The 22,734-nt window shown below is 45.5% G+C and overlaps 1 non-coding gene across 1 annotated transcript; it reads right to left on the minus strand.

The window, feature by feature from the left end:
* Positions 1–800: 800 nt before the first annotated feature.
* On the minus strand, positions 801–874 carry Trnat-ugu (transfer RNA threonine (anticodon UGU)). The gene has a single exon. It is a non-coding gene; the product is annotated as a tRNA-Thr (tRNA).
* Between the last annotated feature and the right edge of the window lie 21,860 nt (positions 875–22,734).

Raw genomic sequence — 22,734 nt, forward strand, 5'->3', positions numbered from 1 at the left:
GGCTATGTACAGGAATATGATAATCTTACAAGGCGCAGACTAATGCAGACTAGTGCAGACTGACTAATCGGAGGTCTGTACACTCGTTATAATACCTCACGTGTTAATGTATCACTGCGCGAGTGTGATCCGTGAGGAGAAAAGGTTCTACGTTAGCAGCAATCTCATTGGCTGCGTTACATATTAATACGCGGATCGGCGGAAGCAGAATTTGGTCCGTCTCTAAGGCAGCGCCATCTCGTAGTGCGGAGACGGACGAGCGCTGCGCCTGCGCTGTAGTGTTTAGCGGGGCGCGCTCTAGTGGGAAAGTTGTGTACGCGCTGACTACGCGGAACTATGTACACAACAAGTATGCAGGGTAATACTCGTATGGCCCTACGTGTGCCAAACTGGTCCGACCGACCACCATGTCATCCTCTGCCAATGACATCACTGGACGCGGTGTAGAAGTCTCCACACTGCGCTCGCGGTCGTTGTCGCATTTTCCGACCTTTGAACTGCTATTAATCCGCCGAGCATCCGTTCAGTTGGCTTCGAAGAAGCTCAGTGTACCCTGTACTAGTGCTACCATCTAGGAAACGTCTTGGGCAGCACTGGGAATGGAACCGGGGTCCTTCAGCTGGCAGTGAGCGGCACTGAACACTCAGTTACACAAGTGGACAGTATGTAGGTGTAACAACCTAAACTGACTTGGGAAAAAGTGAACGACAATAGCAGAAAAACTAGATGACGACTAACTGATAACCTCAGCTGCCGACAGGTGTTGTTGTTATACCTCGATGTGGACAACTGAAAATGTGTGCCCCGACCGGGACTCGAACCCGGGATCTCCTGCTTACATGGCAGACGCTCTATCCATCTGAGCCACCGAGGACACAGATGAATAGCGCGACTGCAGGGACTCATCCCTTGCACGCTTCCCGTGAGACTCACATTCCAAAGTGTCCACAATTCTACATATGTATTGTACCTTATAGACATTTGCCCACCCACTCATTACTCGCGCACGCGTTGGCGATTCCCGTAAGAGTTTGGGCAACATGTGCGCATTCGCACAGACAAAGGTCAATGGCTGGGTAGCCTTTAACTATATATACGAAGGCAGTAACTTGTTCTCGAAAGAACAGTTACTTTCGAGAACAAGTTACTGTCTTCGTATATATAGGAAAACTAGAGTTTTTAATATGATAATAATTTTGATATTTAGCCATACCCATCACTTCTGTTGTCATTAATATCATTATACCGTCATGTTGTTCTCATTGGAAAATAAGTGAAGTCCGACTTACCCATGAAAAGTAAACCATACAATCAGATTTTGATTACCTGGAAGTCAGCATTGTAGACACTGTACACAAAGCCCAGGAATACAGTGTTCACAACAGCTGAGTGAATAATTCTGCACATTCAGCTTAATTGTCTGGGTATCATAAAACCTTGTCGTGGATATTGCACTAGTTAGGTAACTAATGTCAGTGGTCTTGCTGTCGCGATCACACAGGTTGCTATCAGATCACTGACATTGTGCTGTTGGTCTCGGGTGGGCGACGGTCCGGGTCTGCCGAGCACTGTTTGCAAGCGGGCTGCACTCAGCCCTTGTGAGGCAAACAGAGCATCTACTTTTGACTGAGGAGTAGCGGCTTCAGACGCGAAAAGGGACAACACCTGGGGAACTGCACGCCCCTTCATATCTGCATCCAGTGGCACCTGTGGGCTGGCGTGGTGGGTCTTCTCAGGCATGTTTGGACGGAGTTTAGTTTTAGTTTAAGGCAACTATTGGTCTTAAATACGAGATACGTAACGGGAGATCTCAATTTCGGTATCAACAGATTTCAAGAAATGATTTGACACCTTCAGCTGTGATATACTGCTCACAAAACGAGTGTCAGGAAAAAATTACGGACACATACCAAGCCAATGATGCATACCGAGCATCCCCTCCCGAAATGCTAATCGCCTCACTACGATCCAGATGCATGACAATGAGGTGTGCAAGAAACGGAGCAGGTGGGTGGCCCTGACAAATGAATCATAGCACTCTGGTCTTGTATTAAATTAATAATTGTGGATGTAGAAGAGGTAACTACTGTCTATGGAAATTAAAGTGGAATCCGTGAAAATCACAATTAATTGACAATTATGACTCACTGTGGAACACTAAAGGGGGCGAAAAATGCAAAGTTTTTCATATCGCCGAGTAGAGATGAGTGCAGGAAGAAATCAGAGTCTACGCAATCAGTTACCTTTAGGCTATTGGACTGGAAAGGATATCTCATGGAAGGCTGGAAGATTACACTGGTAATAAACTCACAAAGTACCTAAATGGAGCCGGCCGGATTGGCCGAGCGGTTCTAGGCGCTACAGTCCGGAACCGCAGGTTCGAATCCTGCCTCGGGCATGGCTGTGTGTGATGTCCTTAGGTTAGTTAGGTTTAAGTAGTTCTAAGTTCTAGGGGACTGATGACCACAGCAGTTAAGTCCCATAGTCCACTTACAAAAAAATATGACAGCAGTTTGTTCTCAGTGTGACTGAAAAGTTGTCCTGGAAGCATGTTCTCTCAGGAATGCCAGAGAAGCCATTCCTGATTCCACTATTGCTCTCCTTGTATGCCAATGACATCTCATCGGTTGTTGTCTTCAGTAAACACCATTTCTTTGCCAATTATCGCCAGCTTTTCTCAAGCACATGAGCCGAAGATATCAATATTTCTATCTTACATGTGAATGATGTTCTGTCCTGAGTATACAAAATATGAGCCCAAAACTAAATGTGAAGTAGTCCCAAGCAGCTTTTACATTTCATCAGGAGAATTAAGCATGAATCCCACGAGTGTTAGTCACATATTCTTCTTGACCGTATCTCAATGTCGTGTTAGGTAGTGGTGAAAAACTGGGTGCAACTTTCGATGAGAAGCTCCAACGGACGGAAATCACTATCGCTTGGTGGAGGAGAACTTCCGTTTCCCTATGTGCCCTCCAGAAGTTGCGGAACATGTTTCCCAAACGATACGAAAGACATTTCAATCACTCGTTCTGATGAGCCTCCGCTGTTGTGATGTAATCCAGCTTGGCTGGATTTGTGAAAACTCTTCGCAGGTAGAACTAACCGTGAATGCTTGTGCGTATTACGTCTACAACATCCGTATATTTCGCCACGGCATTGCATCAATGGCCAGTTATGGTGGTTCGGGCCAGAGACGTTATGTGACTACGATAAGTTAATTTAAGAGAATCACTCATTGTTCTAATATCCTAGCTGTTCTGAGCCATAAAAAGATGTTCATAAACACATTCTCCTTTGCTAATGACTATATAGTGTATGAGAAAGCATTTTCGGTAAGTGATAATAGGAAGACGATTTGAGTACTTGTCGAGTGAAACTTCCTGGCAGATTAAAACTGTGTGCCGGACCGAGACTTGAACTCGGGACCTTTGCCTTTCGCGGGCAAGTGCTCTACCAACTGAGCTACCCAAGCACGACTCACGCCCCGTTCTCACAGCTTTACTTCTGCCAGTTTCTCAGGAGAGCTGCTGTAAAGTTTGGAACGTAGGAGACGAGGTACTGGCAGAAGTAAAGCTGTGAGAACGGGGCGTGAGTCGTGCTTGGGTAGCTCAGACGGTAGAGCACCTGCCCGCGAAAGGTAAAGGTCCCGAGTTCGAGTCTCGGTCCGGCACACAGTTTTAATCTGCCATGAAGTTTTATATCAGCGCACACTCCGCTGCAGAGTGAAAATCTCATTCTGGATACTTGACGAGTGTTTGGGCTCCCCACTAGGTCGGATTAAAGGAAGCAATTCAGATGTGTGCCACTAGATTTGTTACCGGTAAGTTCAATCAACATGCGAGTTCTTTGCAGATACTTCATGGCCTATGAGGGAATTCCTGGAAGGCGGATGACCTCCTTTGTGCGAAACACTATTGTAGCATTTTTGGACAACATGATTGTGGAGAGAAGCAGCGATTAGTATGATTAATCAATAATTCAAGATCAGTCTTAATCGCATTTATTATTGTTGTAATACCGCCAACCGGTTTCAACCCGACTGGGCGTTTACACCATTGGTCGACTGCTGGTGGTGTCACTCCTGTCTACATAACGGCAGGAAACTATTCGATACTTTCCTGCCGTTATGTAGACAGGAGTGACACCACCTGCAGTCGACCAGTGGTGTAAACGCCCAGAAGATGACCCTTACGTCGGATTGAAACCGGTTGGCGGTATTATAACAATAATAAATGCGATTAAGACTGTTCTTGAATTATTGACTATTGTAGCATCCTAAATCTCCACTTGCTAGAGTCTAGCAGATGAAAGAGGTACAGAAATGTAACCAGGTTGCAGCCATGCTCTGCCCAGCGGACAATGCCAAAGCCTCCCATTAAAATTTAGCAGACACCAACACTGCTGAACGGCTACCGACTGCCGCATCAACAGCAGGCGCAGCCAGTCACCGTCCTCTGCTCCTCCGCGGAGTGCATTTAAATCCTCAGGTCCAGTTATTCTCAGCGGCCCAGTTGTGCGTTACTATGACCTACACCCCATGCCAGTCATGACGCAGTTGGGTTTGCCGTCTCGAGGCCATGGGGCAGTGACAGTTCTCTTAATTACTCTACTGGCCATTAAAATTGCTACACGAAGAAGAAATGCAGATGATAAACGGGTATTCATTGGACAAGTATATTATACTAGAACTGACATGTGATTACATTTTCACGCAGTTTGGGTGCGAGAGATCAGTACCCAGATCAACCACCTCTGGCCGTAATAACGCCTGGGCATTGAATCAAACAGAGCTTGGATGGCGCGTACAGTTACAGCTGCCTATGCAGCTTCAACACGATACCACAGTTCATGAAGAGTAGTGACTGGCGTATTGTGACGAGCCAGTTGCTCGGCCACCATTGACCAGACGTTTTTAATTGGTGAGAGATCTGGAGAATGTGATGGCCAGGGCAGCAGTCGAACATTTTGTGTATCCAGAAAGGCCCGTACAGGACCTGCAACATGCGGTCGTGCATTATCCTGCTGAAACGTAGGGTTTCGCAGGGATCGAATGAAGGGTAGAGCCACGGGTCGTAAAACATCTGAAATGTAACGTCCACTGTTCAAAGTGCCGTCAATGCAAACAAGAGGATGATGTCGTAGCCATGCGGATAAGATGCCTGTCATCTATACCGTTAGTGATACGAGGCCGTTGGGATCCAGCACGGCGTCCCGTATTACCCTCCTGAACCCACCGATTCCATACTCTGCTAACAGTCATTGTCTCTCGACCAAGGCGAGCAGAAATGCCGCGATACGATAAACCGCAATCGCGATAGGCTACAATCCGACCTTTATCAAAGTCGGAAACGTGATGGTACGCATGTCTCCTCCTTACACGAAGCATCACAACAACGTTTCACTAGGGAACGCCGGTCAACTGCTGTTTGTGTATGTGAAATCGGTTGTATTCTTTCCTCATGTCAGCACATTGTAGGTGTCGCCACCGGCGCCAACCTTGTGTGAATGCTCTGAAAAGCTAATCATTTGCATATCACAGCATCGTCTTCCTGTCGGTTAAATTTCGCGTGTGCAGCACGTCATCTTCGTGGTGTAGCAATTTTAATGGCCAGTAGTGTACATGAGCTCAGGACGGATCGCGCGGCTCGCACCGTCGGAGGTTCGAGTCCTCCCTCGGCCGTGGGTGTGTGTGTTGTGCTTAGCGTAAGTTAGCTTAAGTTAGGTTACATAAAGTGTAGGCCTAGGGACCGATGACCTCAGCAGTTTGGTCCCATAGGGAATTAGCACCGTACCATACCATAGGATAAGTACATCCATGGTCGAGGCTCTGAGCCATTAGTTATGGACATCGCAGCAACAGCTGCCACTTGCCACCACTGTCCACGCTGCAGTTCCGTCCTCATACCCGCGTCCAGCCATCCTGATTTAGGTTTTCCGCTATTTCCCGAAAATGCTTCAGCCAAATGCCGGGATAGTACCTTTGACAAAGGCAGAGGTTGAAAATACCGCTTCAGTTGTAAATTACTTTATTTTCACACGACCGGTTTCGGACTGTTATAAGCCCACCCTCAGTTGTCGTAGGTGTGCTGTGGTTTTGCCTATTTCGAGCTTGTGCTCCGTCTCTAATAACCTCGTTGTCGACAGGACATTAAACTCTTATCTCTTCCTCCTCCTCCTCCGTGTTCATCACCCGAACATCCTGCAAAGCTCGTCGCCAGCCGCGTTCTTCTGTCTGCCTGCTGCAGATTCACTGATCTACATCCGTGTATGATTGTTAATAAGGAATGCAAATACATAAAACTGCAACAAGTCACTTTTTTGAATATTTATTTATTGTTTTATTGAATAATAAATAACTATTCAAAAAACTGACTTGTTGCAGTTTTATGTATTTGCATTGACTTAGCAGTTGCGGGTTCTAAAACATACGTAACGTATAAGTTTAACCTGGTAACAAAGAGTGTTGACAATAGCTTGGCTGCCTCCATCGCCAGCAGCTTCACGACCTCCATCACAGTACCGCTCGCTCACACGTGCCGACACCCACGTCTCGGTGCACTATCGAGGAAATTTTTCGAAATCGGCAGTTGCGGCTGACTTTAGAAATATTGTACCATTGCGGAAGTACATTTCGCCTAACGACTGCAAAGCCGAAGTAAGAGAAATTACGGCTATCGTGAGCGAAAAATCTCGTGGTGATCGAGCAAAATCATTTGATGTTCCAAAAACGATCAGTAATCCTCGCAACATGAATCATCGGGAACCAGTAAGTGACTATCAGTGAGTTGGAAGCATCACTACGCATATTGAAGATTGTAAAATAAGTGAAAAACACTCTAGATCGCTATGATTATTTCATTTAAAATGACCAGTTTCGGCCTAGTCGTATATCACCTTCAGAATATCACTGTGAAGAATAGAAGAAAATGGCTCTGAGCACTATGGGACTTTACATCTGAGGTTATCAGTCCCCTAGAACTTAGAACTACTTAAACCTAACTAACCTAAGGACATCACACACATCCATGCCCGAGGCAGGATTCGAACCTGCAACGGTCACGCGGTTCCAGACTCAAGCGCCTAGAACCGCTCGGCCACAGCGGCTGGCGTGAAGGGCCACAGCGGCCGGCGTGAAGAATAGAAATTGTGCTACTTATTTAAAGAAATCAATGTGACTTTGAGATAATTAATAGTTACTAAAATCGGAGAGTCGTTACCAGTCAGTTGTTGACGATGTCCAGAACCGTCAGTAGACCTCAGTCGCTATATAATGCTGCTGTCGCTTGGACAGCATTGCGTTATATATGTCTGATCTGTCTATCATATAGGCACAACTTTTTTATAATAATCACTTTTAGATGAACTGTGTCTTCAAATGATACATAATTTATGTAAATCGTTCCTCATTGGCTGACGATGACGTCATACAGCACATACACTCAGCCACCAGATCTGTGTAACGCAGCGCTGTCCAGCCGACAGCAGCAGTATACAGCGGCTGAGGTCTACTGACGGTTCTGGACATCGTCAACAACTGACTGGTAACGACTCTCCGATTTTAGTAAGTATAAATTACTTTACTTTAAGTCACTGACTTCTGTATTTAACTAGCACGATTTTTATCCTTCACAGTACTGTTTTGAAGATGGCGTAAGACTAGACTGAAGTTGTTCATTTTAAATGAAATAATTATTACGATCGAGACTATTTATGTTTAATTTTATATAGCTGACAAGATCGCTGTTCTCTGAAAATGTTACAAAAATATTGAAGATTTACTGGATTTTTCATTCTGTTGTCAAAACACCTGTTCCCAATGGATTGCACGCAATTTGACCGAAGCTCAAAATCATGCTTTTGTCACCTGCTGTATGGAAAGGATTAGAAATGTAATAAAGGAAATCAAAACCCTTACGCAACATCAGAAACAGAGACCATCCTCAGATATCCTGCTACGACCCTGAAACTAACCAGCGATCAACTGCTTTGGAAATCCAAAGTCTAGCGAAGCCAACAAAAGTGGTTCATTCATGAAGGAGTCCCAAGAAATTAATGGTAAATAGAAGACGATAGTTTGCTTGCCCCGAGTCATTGATGCACATCATGAAGATGCCATGTGTCACGCAGAACGTGAAACAGCTGAGAATTTGACGAAGAACAACATCAAACTAATGTCTCATTGCCCTTATGTACAGAATCACTTCTCTTTGCTCCCTTCTGTCAAACAAGAAATGTGACCCATGCACCGGCTCGTATCCACCACAGACGTTGCTATTGCGTTACTTACGGGCAAATTTCGGAGCGCCCCGTCAGGGAGAAGGTTGGTTACTTTGGGGGAGGCGAGGAAACAGTGAGGTCATCGCTCCCACCCGTTTAGGGAAGGAAGTCAGCCGTGCCCATTCAAAGGGACCATCTCGGCCTTAGCCTGGAGCGATTTTGGGAAATGACGGAAAACCTAAATCAGGATGTCCGGACGCGGGTTTGAACTCTGTGCATTCAGGTATAAATCGGTATGCGTCGGCTTACGGTATACAGAGTGGCCGAGACGCCCGTCCGCCTGTCGTTGTACTAAAACGTCTAAGAAAGGCAGTCTCCCTTCCTTCTCCATCTCAACAGTGAACCGGATGTTCGGATGTATGTTGTTCATGTGTTCCGTGAATTGTTCGAGAGCTTCTGCGCCGTGTGGCCGGATCATAAATGTATCGTCAACGTAACGATAAAATAAGGATGGACGGAGGGGAGCCGAATTTAATGCACGTTCCTTAAAAAGTTTGCATCTTCCTGCTCAGAAGAGAGCCGTTTTGAACACGTTGGTATATAGAGCAAAAACTGTTTCTGACGAGGACCACTTAAAGTCCGAGATTAACCATCTGAAGTACGTGTTCCGAAAGAATGGCTATGGTGTACGCGATATAAAGGCAGCGTTCTCCAAAAAAAGGAAACGTGGAAATGCTGCACACTCACAGGATGAAACACCGATTGCAGTTCTTGCTTTTTTTTGGTGGCGCGATTTCCAGCAAAATAGGAAGAGCCCTGCGTAGGCGGGGTATAAGACCGATTTTTCGTGCTACTAAGAAAATTAAGGAGATGATGCGCCCGTTTCCGACCGCTGTGCAGAACACCAACGCCATATAAAAAATAGAGAACTGGAGAAATCGGCAACTGCGGAGCACAGCCTCACGAACAAACACAAAATATTGTTCGATGAAACAATGATTCTGTCCCATGCCTCCACGTACTGGGATTCTGTTATTAAGGAGACTGTTGAAATAAGAATGAGCCAAAAGAACTTTAACCGCGATAGTGGATACCATCTGAGCTGTGCACGGAAACGAGCGCTTGATACAGAGAAACAGCAGAGACGTTCCTTCCAAGGTTTTCCTTCAAACGGAAGCGGTGGCCCCACCGGCGCACACAGTAACATCGTCTGCGACAGCAGTACGTAATCGCCGACCAATCAGAAGCCAACCAGTCAGAAGCCGTCCACGGGATATAAAAAAGGCTCCACACGGATCCTCTATGACCTCATTCCTTTCCCCCACCTGCTCCCATTCCTCAGACATATCAGCATCCTCTACACCTCCCGCCACCTTGACCCCCCTCACCCCCTGGTTGCTCCTCTCCTCTCCCATCCCCACCCCCTGCCACGCCTTCACAGTTGTATCCCCCCTACCCTCTATTTCTACACCCTTCATCTCCTTTCCCGAGGTGGCTTCCATCAACTCCCCCTCCCGGATGATGCCCTCTCTCCCTCCATCTATCCCTCCTGATCCTCACCCCCACTCCTTTCCTCTGTCCTTTTCCCTGGGCTTCCTCTTCCCCCCCCCCCCTTCCACCCTGTTTTCTCCCCACCAAACCACTCCCCACCTCCCTGCTCCCCTACCCCCCCCCCCAAGTGCTTTTGTATTCCCCTCCTCTGCCTTCCCCACACCCTGTCGCGTCTGCCCAGCACCTCCTTCCCCACCCCTCTTATGGGTCCTCATCCTCCATCAGCTCCTTTCCCCCCTCCCCCCCTTAGCTTTTCCTCTCCTTCCCCCCTTTTTTATTTTCCCATCATCTGTCCAGTTTTCCCCCACCTGCTCGCGGCTGTGGTATGTCACGTTTGCACTCTTTTTAGAGCAGTGTTCCAGTGAATGTTCAGTATTGTTCGTCTTTCTAGCATTGCGAACAGAAACCGTGCTTATCAAAACTAGACATGATTGTCTCAATGGGAATTCCGCGATCGTTCAGTAAATAAAGTATGCCGTTTCAGTCTTCGATCGCTATTCTTTATTTTCAATTACCGGTTTCGGGCTTGCTGCCCATCTTCAGATCATATATTGTTGTTACAGAGTAACTTGTCCATACAGAACACTTGGTTCGCTGTCATAACTAAAGTGACTTTAGTTATGACAGCAAACCGAGTGTTCTGTACGGACAAGTTACTCTGTAACTACAATATATGATCTGAAGATGGGCAGCAAGCCCGAAACCGGTAATTGAAAATAAAGAATAGCGATCGAAGACTGAAACGCCGTATTTTAGAAACCGTGCTGTCGTTGGGTGTGAATTTTATGTCTGCGAACAGAAACCAGACTGTCGCCGTGTTTTTTTTAATTGTCTGTCTATTATTTTACCTGTCTGATTCGTATGTATTTTATTAGCATCGTCACCCCTTTGTTCTATGTTTTAAGTTCCACAATTTTTTTTATCCATGTTACTATTTAAGTCTCCGATTTTATCGCCTGTTTTATTATTTATTCTCTTCATCTTATTAAACCAAAGTCTGTAGGCTGAAGAGCGACATACTAAGCTGCTGCCAGCTCTCCCTCTCCGAGGGGAATCGAAATTCAATAAAGGAAAAAAAAACAGCAGTGACGACAGTCAGTTGCTCCTGATGATGACGATGGAAGTAATCGTCGAAAGCTAGAGATTTTATCCAGAACTGACGCGGCAAGAATACCGAGAACGTTTTACATATAACTGCCGTCGCGAAAAACTTCGTACCCATATCTACACAACAGTACTTAAAAGGACTAAACTGCTGCACTAAATGTACCCGTACATATGAAAACAGTATTGCAATTACTGTTCTGCTTTGTTACATTGACCTTACATGAGTAGCTTTTCTGCCTTCTCTTCGTTGGTGTACATTCTTCTCATACAACTCTTCAACTGACGATGGTTGACGGAATGACGGGTGTGGATTCCACTTATGTTTACATTTGTCCTCTGTCAACGTCAGCACGTGGATGTGTTGCATTACCCCGAGTACCTGCACTAAGCGCTGGGAGCGTCAACGTCAGTGTTGTGTTACGTAATTAATAACGTTGATTTCAGTGAATGGAACACTGTGATACATTTTTGAATAGGTCTTTAGGAGAGGAAATGAATTACCGAATAGGAAATTCAGGGTACCATTTAAAAAAGTCATACCGCTCTTCATATCTTTGTATAAAACTAAGGTACAACGAAGGCATTTATGCTGACTGATGTCCCCCTGACGGCTAAACAACATTTGCTTGAAACATTTTGTAATTAGCATCTGGAAAAACAGTTGTTTAGGGTGGTCAAGACAAATGGGACACCCTGTATGTGTTTTCTTCCAAGCTGGTTTAACATGTATTTCTGCAAAAGCTCCTAGTTTTCTTTAGGACTTCAGGAACCAGTCTCCCATTGAGGTGAATTCTTTAGTGGATACTTGACTTGTAACGCGCATAATGATTTACGTGATTAATTGCGTGCCATGTACTGATGAGGCTGTAATTGTTTTCGGCACGATTTTTCATTTTCATTTCAAATCAGTTGGGTATATTCCCATTTGTGTAATCATGTGTATTATTTGTTGTAACTCCAACTTATGTTTAGCAAGTTTGGCTGCCAGTGTCGATTTTCGTAGCTAACAAGCTGTGAATGAGCTGTCGAGTATTGCTTGGCACGTTTGCTGCAGAGATAGTTCCCAGTTTATATATTATTATATTATTATTATATTAATATATTATTTCTGGCGTTGTATACATATTTCTGCGCAACTGCTGTATCTGCACAACAGTGTGAGTGTGCTGTGTTCTCCCTTGTCTCTGACCTGTGTTCTGCTACATTTAATTTCGTATTTTAGCGTGCGCATAAAAAAATTAAACTCTAATGAAACTGTTAGAAGATTTAGCTTTACGTAATGATACGCCGCATGACAACGTGCAACCTGAGATAACATACCACATACTATTCCAATAGAGCGTTTCGCTCTCTGTGGATTGGAGAAGACTTACTATTCGTATTTTGTTCATATTAAGAGGGCCAGAACTGTAATGAAATGGTTCAAATAGCTCTGAGCACTATGCGACTTAACTCCTGAGGTCATCAGTCCCCTACAACTTAGAACTAAATAAACCTAACTAACCTAAGGACATCACACACATCCATGCCCGAGGCAGGTTTCGAACCTGCGACCGTAGCGGTCGCTCGGCTCCAGACTGCAGCGCCTAGAACCGCACGGCCACTCCGGCCGGCGAACTGTAATCGATTGAGGCTAACTTGTTGTGAGAGTTTGTGGAGATAATGAATGCTACTGGCAGACTATATTATTCTGGACTGACATCTTGATAAATTTGTAATGGACAGAATTACGTGCGACTGTGGACGAGTTTTAAACTGTGATTGCGACTAAAAATGTTATGGATTATTAAAACAGATTTTAAGAATATAAAGTATTAAGTTTCAGGAACGTGTCCACTGTTCTTCGTGCAATTGTCTGAACCCCAGTTTTCATCTTTAAAAGATTTATTTCTACGAAAATTGTGTAGATGTGTGGAAGATGGCTGGTTATATTGATCCTGCACCACGGTCGTCGCCTTTTGAGCATATCATTTGATCACGTAATTCCATTTCATAATTAGAACTATTTTACAACCCGTCCATTCTGCACGCAGAGCGCCTTCATGGCACAAATGTAGGATCGCTGTCGCTCATAATCACAACGCAGACGGAATAACAAACGCATCTGTTAATGTGATACTATAAATGACCGTATTTCAGCTCTGATGCGGCACAGCTTCCCTGAACGTGCGAAATCGCATTTACCTTGAGAAGGTATTCAAATTATATTTCAATTGACATAAATGGGTTGCAGTGATAATTTAATGAACGGATGTGACTAAACTCCTGGAACAAAACTTTCGTTCAGTCACTATATTTCAGAGAACTTAGACATTTTAGAGTTCCCGTTTATACTCACCTATGTCAAATGTTAAATTATTATTGGTTCAAATGTCGCTGAGCACTATGGGACTCAACATCTGAGGTCATCAGTCCCCTAGAACTTAGAACTACGTAAACCTAACTAACCTAAGGACATCACACACATCCATGCCCGAGGCAGGATTCGAACCTGCGACCGTAGCGGTCACGCGGTTCCAGACTGAAGCGCCTAGAACCGCTCGGCCACACCATCCGGCTAAATTATTATTGTAGAAATACTATAGTGGACGGTATGCGCCCCTGTTTGCTTGCAAACAAACTTGTTCCACTAACTCACGGTAGTTGCCTTTGTTTTCTTTTTTCTTTTGAGTCATCAGTTATCTTGCTGGTTTGATGCGGCCCCCCACGAATTCCTCTCCTGTGCCAACCTCTTCATCTCAGAGTAGCACTTGCAACCTACGTCCTCAATTATTTGCTTGACGTATTCCAATCTCTGTCTTCCTCTACAGTTAGAACATGTTTTTTGCTCGCGTATCATGTCATTTCTGGAAACCCATAATCTACTATGTAGGAATCAACATGGATTCCGGAAACAGCGATCGTGTGTGACCCAACTTGCCTTATTTGTTCATGAGACCCAGAAAATATTAGATACAGGCTCCCAGGTAGATGCTATTTTTCTTGACTTCCGGAAGGTGTTCGATACAGTTCCGCACTGTCGCCTGATAAACAAAGTAAGAGCCTACGGAATATCAGACCAGCTGTGTGGCTGGATTGAAGAGTTTTTAGCAAACAGAACACAGAATGTTGTTATCAATGGAGAGACGTCTACAGACGTTAAAGTAACCTCTGGCGTGCCACAGGGGAGTGTTATGGGACCATTGCTTTTCACAATATATATAAATGACTTAGTAGATAGTGTCGGAAGTTCCATGCGGCTTTTCGCGGATGATGCTGTAGTATACAGAGAAGTTGCAGCATTAGAAAATTGTAGCGAAATGCAGGAAGATCTGCAGCGGATAGGCACTTGGTGCAGGGAGTGGCAACTGACCCTTAACATAGACAAATGTAATGTATTGCGAATACATAGAAAGAAGGATCCTTTATTGTATGATTATATGATAGCGGAACAAACACTGGTAGCAGTTACTTCTGTAAAATATCTGGGAGTATGCGTGCGGAACGATTTGAAGTGGAATGATCATATAAAATTAATTGTTGGTAAGGCGGGTACCAGGTTGAGATTCATTGGGAGAGTGCTTAGAAAATGTAGTCCATCAACAAAGGAGGTGGCTTACAAAACACTCGTTCGACCTATACTTGAGTATTGCTCATCAGTGTGGGATCCGTACCAGATCGGTCTGACGGAGGAGATAGAGAAGATCCAAAGAAGAGCGGCGCGTTTCGTCACAGGGTTATTTGGTAACCGTGATAGCGTTACGGAGATGTTTAATAAACTCAAGTGGCAGACTCTGCAAGAGAGGCGCTCTGCATCGCGGTGTAGCTTGCTCGCCAGGTTTCGAGAGGGTGCGTTTCTGGATGAGGTATCGAATATATTGCTTCCCCCTACTTATACCTCCCGAGGAGATCACGAATGTAAGATTAGAGAGATTAGAGCGCGCACGGAGGCTTTCAGACAGTCGTTCTTCCCGCGAACCATACGCGACTGGAACAGGAAAGGGAGGTAATGACAGTGGCACGGAAAGTGCCCTCCGCCACACACCGTTGGGTGGCTTGCGGAGTATCAATGTAGATGTAGATGTAGATGTAGATTCTTCGCAGAACCTCCTCAATCATTATCAGTCCACCTAATTTTCAACATTCCTCTGTAACACCACATCTGAAATGCTTAGATTCTCTTCTCTTCTGGTTTCCCCACAGTCCATGTTTCACTGTGTTGCAGACGTACGTCCTCAGGAATTTCTTCCTATGTTTGATACTAGTAGACTTCTCCTGGCCAGGAATGCCGTTCTTTGCCAGTGCTAGTCTGCTTTTGATGTCCTCCTTGCTTCGTCCGTCATTGGCTATTTTGGTGCCTAGGTAGCTGAGTCAGTTAACTTCATCCACTTCGTGAACATCCGTCCTGATGTTACCTTTCTGGCTGTTCTAATTTCTGTTACTTCTCATTACTTTCGTCTTTCGTCGATTTTTTTGTCAGTCCATATTCTGCACTCATTAGATTGTTCATTTCGTTCAGCAGATCATATAATTCTTCTTCGGTTTCACTCAGGATAGCAATATCTTCACCGAATCGTATCACTGATTCCCCTTCACCTTGAACATTAATTCCACTCTTGAACGTCTCTTTTCTTTCCATCATTGCTTCTTCCAAGTACAGATTGAACAGTGGCGACGAAAGACTACGTCCATGTCTTACACCCTTTTTAATCCGAGCAATTCGTTCTTGGTCGTCCACTCTTATTATTCCCCGTTGGCTCTTGTACATGTTGTATATTATCTGTCTCTCCCTATACCTTATTGCTATTCTTTTCAGGAATTGCAACATCTTGCACCATTTTACATTGTCGAACGCTTTTTCCAGGTCGACAAATGCTATGACCGTTTGTTGAGTTTTCTTTAGTCTTGTTTCCATTATGAACTGTCTCTCTGGTGCCTTTACCTTTCGTAAAGCCAAACTGATCTTGTAGCACATCAGCAGCTTTCTTTACCATTGTTTTGTATGTAATTATTTTAAGCAACTCGAATGCATGAGCTGTTAAGCTGATTGACCCATAATTGTCGCACTTGCACCTCTTGCCGTCTTTGGAATTATGTGGATGATATTTTTCCGAAAGTGAGTAGTTGCCTAGTTTGGTCTTCAGCGTCAAGCGTGCATTCAGTACGGCCCCATTCTGTCTCGCGTCTGTTTTCCCGGTAGTGTTACTTGCACGTTACCACACAGCAGCGTCGGGTAGGTTTACTGAAGGAGATGGCGGAACTACACCTCCCGTCTGTATTCACTCAAGGCAGTGAAAGAGGAGGGTACCGATGCTACACTCAGCTGTTCCCGCAGCGGCTGCGGCCACGTCACACTAGACTCACAATCTGTACGCAGGCCCATACAGCAAACCGAGTCCTTGCGTGTTTGAATCATGGAAACTTACAGATCCTTTTAGTATTATAAAATTCTTTTTGATAATCGGAAATCAAATTGTTCAAATGAATCTAAGCACTATGGGACTTAACATCTGACGTCATCAATCCCCTATACTTAGAACTGCTTAAATCTTACTAACCCAAGTACATCACACACATCCATGCCCGAGGCAGGATTCGAACCTGCGACCGTAGCAGCAGTGCGGTTCCGGACTGAAGCGCCTACAACCCCTCGGCCACAGCGGCCGGTAATCGACAATCCCGGAATCGGGAACGCCTTATCACTTGCAAGATTTCCATCTGATGCCTTCCAGGTGCAACAAAAATTTCACTGTCACTGTTGTATGTAAGTACGTATCGAATCTCTCGTCCGGCATGAAAACCCAAGCCACTGAAAATAAACGGAGGTCACTATAAGAAGAGTAGAACAACGGATCCGCAAAATTTCAGACCAGTAACCCTAACTTCTGTTTGCTGCAGAATCCTTGAACACATTCTCAGTTTGAATGTAGTGAAATTCCTTGACAGACAAAATCTCGTGCAAGACTCAGCTTGTCCTGTTGTCACATGATATACTGCGAACTATGGATGAAGGCCAACAGATCGATTCAATATTTTTAGATGCCGATAAATAATTTGATACGGTGATCAACGCCGACAAAGGTACAAGAATGCGGAATACGTTCCGAGATATGTGAGTGGCTCAAAGACTTCTTAAGTAATAGAATCCAGCAACTTGTCGTCGTCGGCGAGTGGTCATCAGCGGATGTCTGGCAGCACAGCTGTTTTTCTCTATACAGGGTGTTACAAGAAGGTAGGGCCAAACTTGCTGGAAACATTCCTCACACACAAAGAAAGAAAATATGTTATGTGGACATGTGTCCGGAAACGCTTACTTTCCATGTTAGAGCTCATTTTATTACTTCTCTTCAAATCACATTAATCATGGAATGGAAACACACAGCAATAGAACGTACCAGCGTAACTTCAAACACTTTGTTACAGGAAATGTTAAAAATGTCCTCCGTTAGCGAGGATACATGCATCCACCCTCCGTCGCATGGAATCCCTGATGCGCTCATGCAGCCCTGGAGAATGGCGTATTGTATCACAGCCGTCCACAATACGAGCACGAAGAGTCTCTACATTTGGTACCGGGGTTGCGTAGACAAGAGCTTTCAAATGCCCCCATAAATGAAAGTCAAGAGGGTTGAGGTCAGGAGAGCGTGGAGGCCACGGAATTGGTCCGCCTCTACCAATCCATCAGTCACCGAATCTGTTGTTGAGAAGCGTACGAACACTTCGACTGAAATGTGCAGGAGCTCCATCGTGCATGAACCACATGTTGTGTCGTACTTGTAAAGGCACAAGTTCTAGCAGCACAGGTAGAGTATCCCGTATGAAATCATGATAACGTGCTCCATTGAGCGTAGGTGGACGAAACTAAAATGAGCTCCAACATGGAAATTAAGCGTTTCCGGACACATGTCCACATAACATCTTTTCTTTCTTTGTGTGTGAGGAATGTTTCCTGAAAGTTTGGCCGTACCTTTTTGTAACACCGTGTATAGGTAAATGATGTGGCAGACAGGGAGGCCGTCAGTCTGCGGTTGTTTGCTGATCATGCCCCTGGTGTACGGTAGGGTGTCTAAGTTGAGCGACTGTACGAACATAGACGACGACTTACACAAAATTTCTAGTTGGTGTGATGAATGGCAGCTAGTCCTAAACGTGGAAAACTGTAACTTAATTCGGATGGGTAGGAAGGTCAAAGCTGTAATCTTCGGGTACAGCAGTGCAGCGTCTTGATTCACACAGTCGTTTTAATATCTGTGCGTAACGTTTGAAACAAGTCCTTGGAAAAATTAATGAATTACTGTGCTGATAAACCTCTTACGTTATTTGATTTTCAAACAGCCGAGCAGAACTGAACGTACTCAGAGATTTCTGTCTTTAGCTATTCTGATCAACACTAAACTGACACAGAATATTTTTAGCGCAACGCAATCTGAATTTCAATAATCCCTACAAAAGAATGCCTCTGACTAACATTAACCTATACCTTTCATGAATCACTTACCTCACAAAAACCTTCGTTACTCGAACTACTGCAATACAGCGAGCGCCAATACTGCCAGCTAAATGAAAGATTCTAACTACTGAAGGCACTAACTACTGATAGGCATAGTTAGCAAATGAAAGATTTTGATAGAGAACAAACAATGTATTTACGTTAATAATGTTCAAAAAAATGGTTCAAATGGCTCTGTGCACTATGCGACTTCTGAGGTCATCAGTCGCATAGAACTTAGAACTACTTAAACCTAAGTAACCTAAGGACATCACACACATCCATGCCCGAGGCAGGATTCGAACCTGCGACCGTAGCGGTCACGCGGTTCCTTCCTGAAGCGCCTAGAACCGCACGGCCACACCGGCCGGCCTAATAATGTTCAAAAGTCATCATATATATCAATTCATGACATCCATCTTTACAAATTTACTCTCTCTGATGGACACACGTCCAGATCGTCCGCTCTCAAAATTCTGCCATCTGTCTTCCCACATCCACCATTGCTGGCGGCTCACCTCCAACTGCGCAACGCTACGCGCTGTTCACATCCAACTGCCCAACAATAACAAACATTCCAACAATGCCACCCAGCCACAGACTGCACACAGCACAGCCAGCGATTTTCATACAGAGAGCTACGTGGCGTTACCAACATAAAAACCTAAACAGCCTACTTACACGTTGGAAAGCGATATGAAAGCTAACGAGCGTGTGACAACTGTGGTAGTGAAGGCGAGAGTTGTGGGGAAATGTGGCTCATCTGCAAAGGAGACCGCATATGGGAGACTAGGGGACCCACTGTTGTGTACAGCGCGAGTGTCTGCGACCACCACTAGGTCGGATTGAAAGTTGGCTGCCATATTCGTTACCGGTATATTCGATCAATACGCAAGTGTTACGTAGATGCTTCGGGAGACTTTCACGGAAAACTGGGAAAAATTTAGAGAAACCGCATTGGAGGCCGACTGTAGAAAGATTCCACTGCGTCCAACATACAACTAGCGTAAGGCGATGATAAGAGGAGAGAATTTAGGGTTCGTGCGGAGGCACTGCTTGCGAGTGGAACATGGCAGAAAATCAGTACCAGTAGTGGAGCGTACCCTCTGCCACGCCCCACAAGGTCACTTGCGGAAAATATACGTAGATGTAGATTTAGAGCTGCCGTGTATGCAAGTTAACCTCATTAAAGGTGGAGCCCAGAAATGAACGGTACTGCATCTTAACTCTCGGTGCGATAGAGGTTGCTAAAATTCCGTGAAGACCTTTCGTTCAAAGCTCCGTCTTATTGTTCCTCTGCATCAGACCAATGAGCAAATAGCTTAACGGTCTCGTCAGACGGCGGGTGACCGATCAAGCTACTACAATCCTTACGAAAAATATCACGCGAGCTATTGAAGAATGATCGGTACAGAATGTCTCAACCAACCCTTAATTTCGGATACAGAAGCAAGCAACGAGAGTAGACGATTAGCGTTCGCTCGTTCATCGTCCGTCAATTAGTCACCAACTCCCTCATATGAGGCCTGACATAAAATTCTAAAAACAAAGTGAGAATTATTTGGATGAGAAGACATCGGATAGGTAATGAAATTAAAGTGTTCGACGCGGCTGTACATCATTTTATCCAATTATTCGCCAGTTAATGTACAACAAATATTAATCTTACATGTTTCCTATACGATATCGAATATGTACGATATTGTAGTACCTGTGTTATTCCGAATGACGATGCGCTCGCGACAAGCTGGAAATACGGGTTCGAGTCGCGGTCCGGCACAAATTTACATTTTCGTTTGTAGAGCTGATGCTTGTCCATATTCGCAACTCACATAAGGGAGTGAGTGAGCTCGTAGGCTCCAGGAAGTAGAAGCGCGGTTCTTATCCACTTTTTCCCGCTACACTATGCGGGATACCCCAAATCTTTTGCGTCAAATTGAAACACGTGATAGTAGGTCCACAACTGATTATACTGAGGCAGGCAACCACTGGTCAGAAATGCACAGGTATTAAGTTAAGGACATAGCGTACACCACATTATGTTACCGACATACACAGCGTACACCACATAACAACGTAGCTGATAGTAATTGTTCAAAGCGGAGAGTGCCAGTCTCAATGCATGTTGGTGGTGGTAAGTTCGTATGGGACCAAACTGCTGAGATCATGGGTCCCTAGTCTTACGCACTACTTAATCTAACTTAAAGTAACTTACGGTAAGGTCAACACACACACACCCATGCACGAGGGAGGATTCGAACCTCCGACGCGGGGGAGCCGCGCGAACCGTGGCATTGCGCCAGAAACCGCACGGTTACCCCGCGCGTCAATACATGGCAACGGCGCATGCATTTCTGCAGCGCTCTCGCAAAGATCCACCAGCAACGCCTATCTGACAACCTATTGGTGGGCATTCTACATCTACATCTATATCCGTACTCCGCAAGCCACCTGACGGTGTGTGGCGGAGGGTACCTTGAGTACCTCTATCGGTTCTCCCTTCTATTCCAGTCTCGTATTGTTCGTGGAAAGAAGGATTGTCGGTATGCCTCTGTGTGGGCTCTAATCTATCCTCATGTTCTCTTCGCGAGATATACGTAGGAGGGAGCAATATACTGTTTTACTCCTCAGTGAAGGTATGTTCTCGAAACTTCAAGAAATGCCCCTACCGAGCTACTGGGCGTCTCTCCTGCAGAGTCTTCCACTGGAGTGTATCTACGATCTCCGTAACGCTTTCGCGATTACTAAATGATCCTGTAATGAAGCGCGCTGCTCTCCGTTGGATCTTCTCTATCTCTTCTATCAACCCTATCTGGTACGGATCCCACACTGGTGAGCAGTATTCAAGCAGTGGGCGAACAAGCGTACTGTAACGTACTTCCTTTGTTTTCGGATTACATTTCCTTACAATTCTTCCAATGAATCTCAGTCTGGCATCTGCTTTACCGACGATCAACTTTATATGATCATTCCATTTTATATCACTCCTAATGCGTACTCCCAGATAATTTATGGAATTAACTGCTTCCAGTTGCTGCCTGCTATATTGTAGTTAAATGAGAAACGATCTTTCTTTCTGTGTATTCGCAGCACATTACACTTGTCTACATTGAGATTCAATTGCCATTCCCTGCACCATGCGTCAATTCGCTGCTGATCCTCCTGCATTTCAGTACAATTTTCCATTTTACATCCTCTCGATGTACCACAGCATCATCCGCAAAAAGCCTCAGTGAAGTTCCGATGTCATCCACAAGGTCATTTATGTATATTGTGAATAGCAACGGTCCTACGACAGTCCCCTGTGGAACACCTGAAATCACTCTTACTTCGGAAGACTTCATTAAGTTAAAGGTGGAAGTTTTGGAGTAATAAAGTTAGTTAAAGTGTGAAGAAACACTGGGAGGCAGAAGTCGCATGTGTGTCACATTCGGTTGCGCAGTTCAGTGCTATGATACCGTGGCGTGACTGGGTCGGGGAAGAGCCGAGTTCAGCAACACGCAGAACGCTGTGTTAGCGGCGAGCAGACGACGTAACAAGCAGCTCGTCGCATTGCCAGGTTGTCGACATCGAGGATGGTAATCGGGTCAGTTACGCCAGCCGAGCGACTCCAGAAAATTCTTCAAACCTACTGGGGAAGGAAACCCGCAGACATGAGCGGCAGAAAGGCGTATTTAAGGACCGGCAGCCGGCTCGTCAACGTCGTCCGTCGTGAGGCGTCGGAGTGACGCAGAGCCTGTGTCGCTCAGCGCCGCCACCAGTTGGGAGTCGTCAACTGTGGTCTGTGGTCGCAGTTACCCTCGTAATGCGCGTCGCCGCCTAGGAGTTGCCCCCGTAACTACCGCCGGACGCCGTCGACAGGCAGTCGCCAGTCATGGGAGTCACTGCCTGGGGCGCTTTGCGGTAACGCTCTGTCGCCATCGTCCTGAGACGCTGCCGCTACAAAACGCTGTGACCGGGGGAGGAGCCGGGAACCCTGGCCGACCGACGCCACGCAGCCGCCGCCGGGGATGTCCGCTTAAGACAGGGCACTGACCTGTCCCGCTGCCACGCCCCCCAGCCGGCACCGGAACAGAGGCCCGTGGCGCGTGGTCGCAGCTGCCGCAGTGACTCAAAGTCGAGGCAGCAGATTCGACTTACGCCAGCTATCGTGTCCCGAGAGAGTCCGAGGAGGACACGTTATAATTGCAAGGCTTACCCCGATCGACGTAGTCGATGGGCGAATTTCGCGTAGGGAGCATGCAGAACTCCACCCTGTAAAGAATCTACAAGCTAAAGGTGTTCAGCGACACAGAACTCGGTGCACAGCACTAGGAAACTCAGGTATCTTCACTCTCAGACTAGTTCATTGGAAGCTCACTTCTGGCACTACTGCCTTTTTTTAATTA

Source organism: Schistocerca serialis, chromosome 12 (genome assembly GCF_023864345.2).
Source record: "Schistocerca serialis cubense isolate TAMUIC-IGC-003099 chromosome 12, iqSchSeri2.2, whole genome shotgun sequence".
Taxonomy (NCBI): Eukaryota; Metazoa; Arthropoda; class Insecta; order Orthoptera; family Acrididae; genus Schistocerca; species Schistocerca serialis.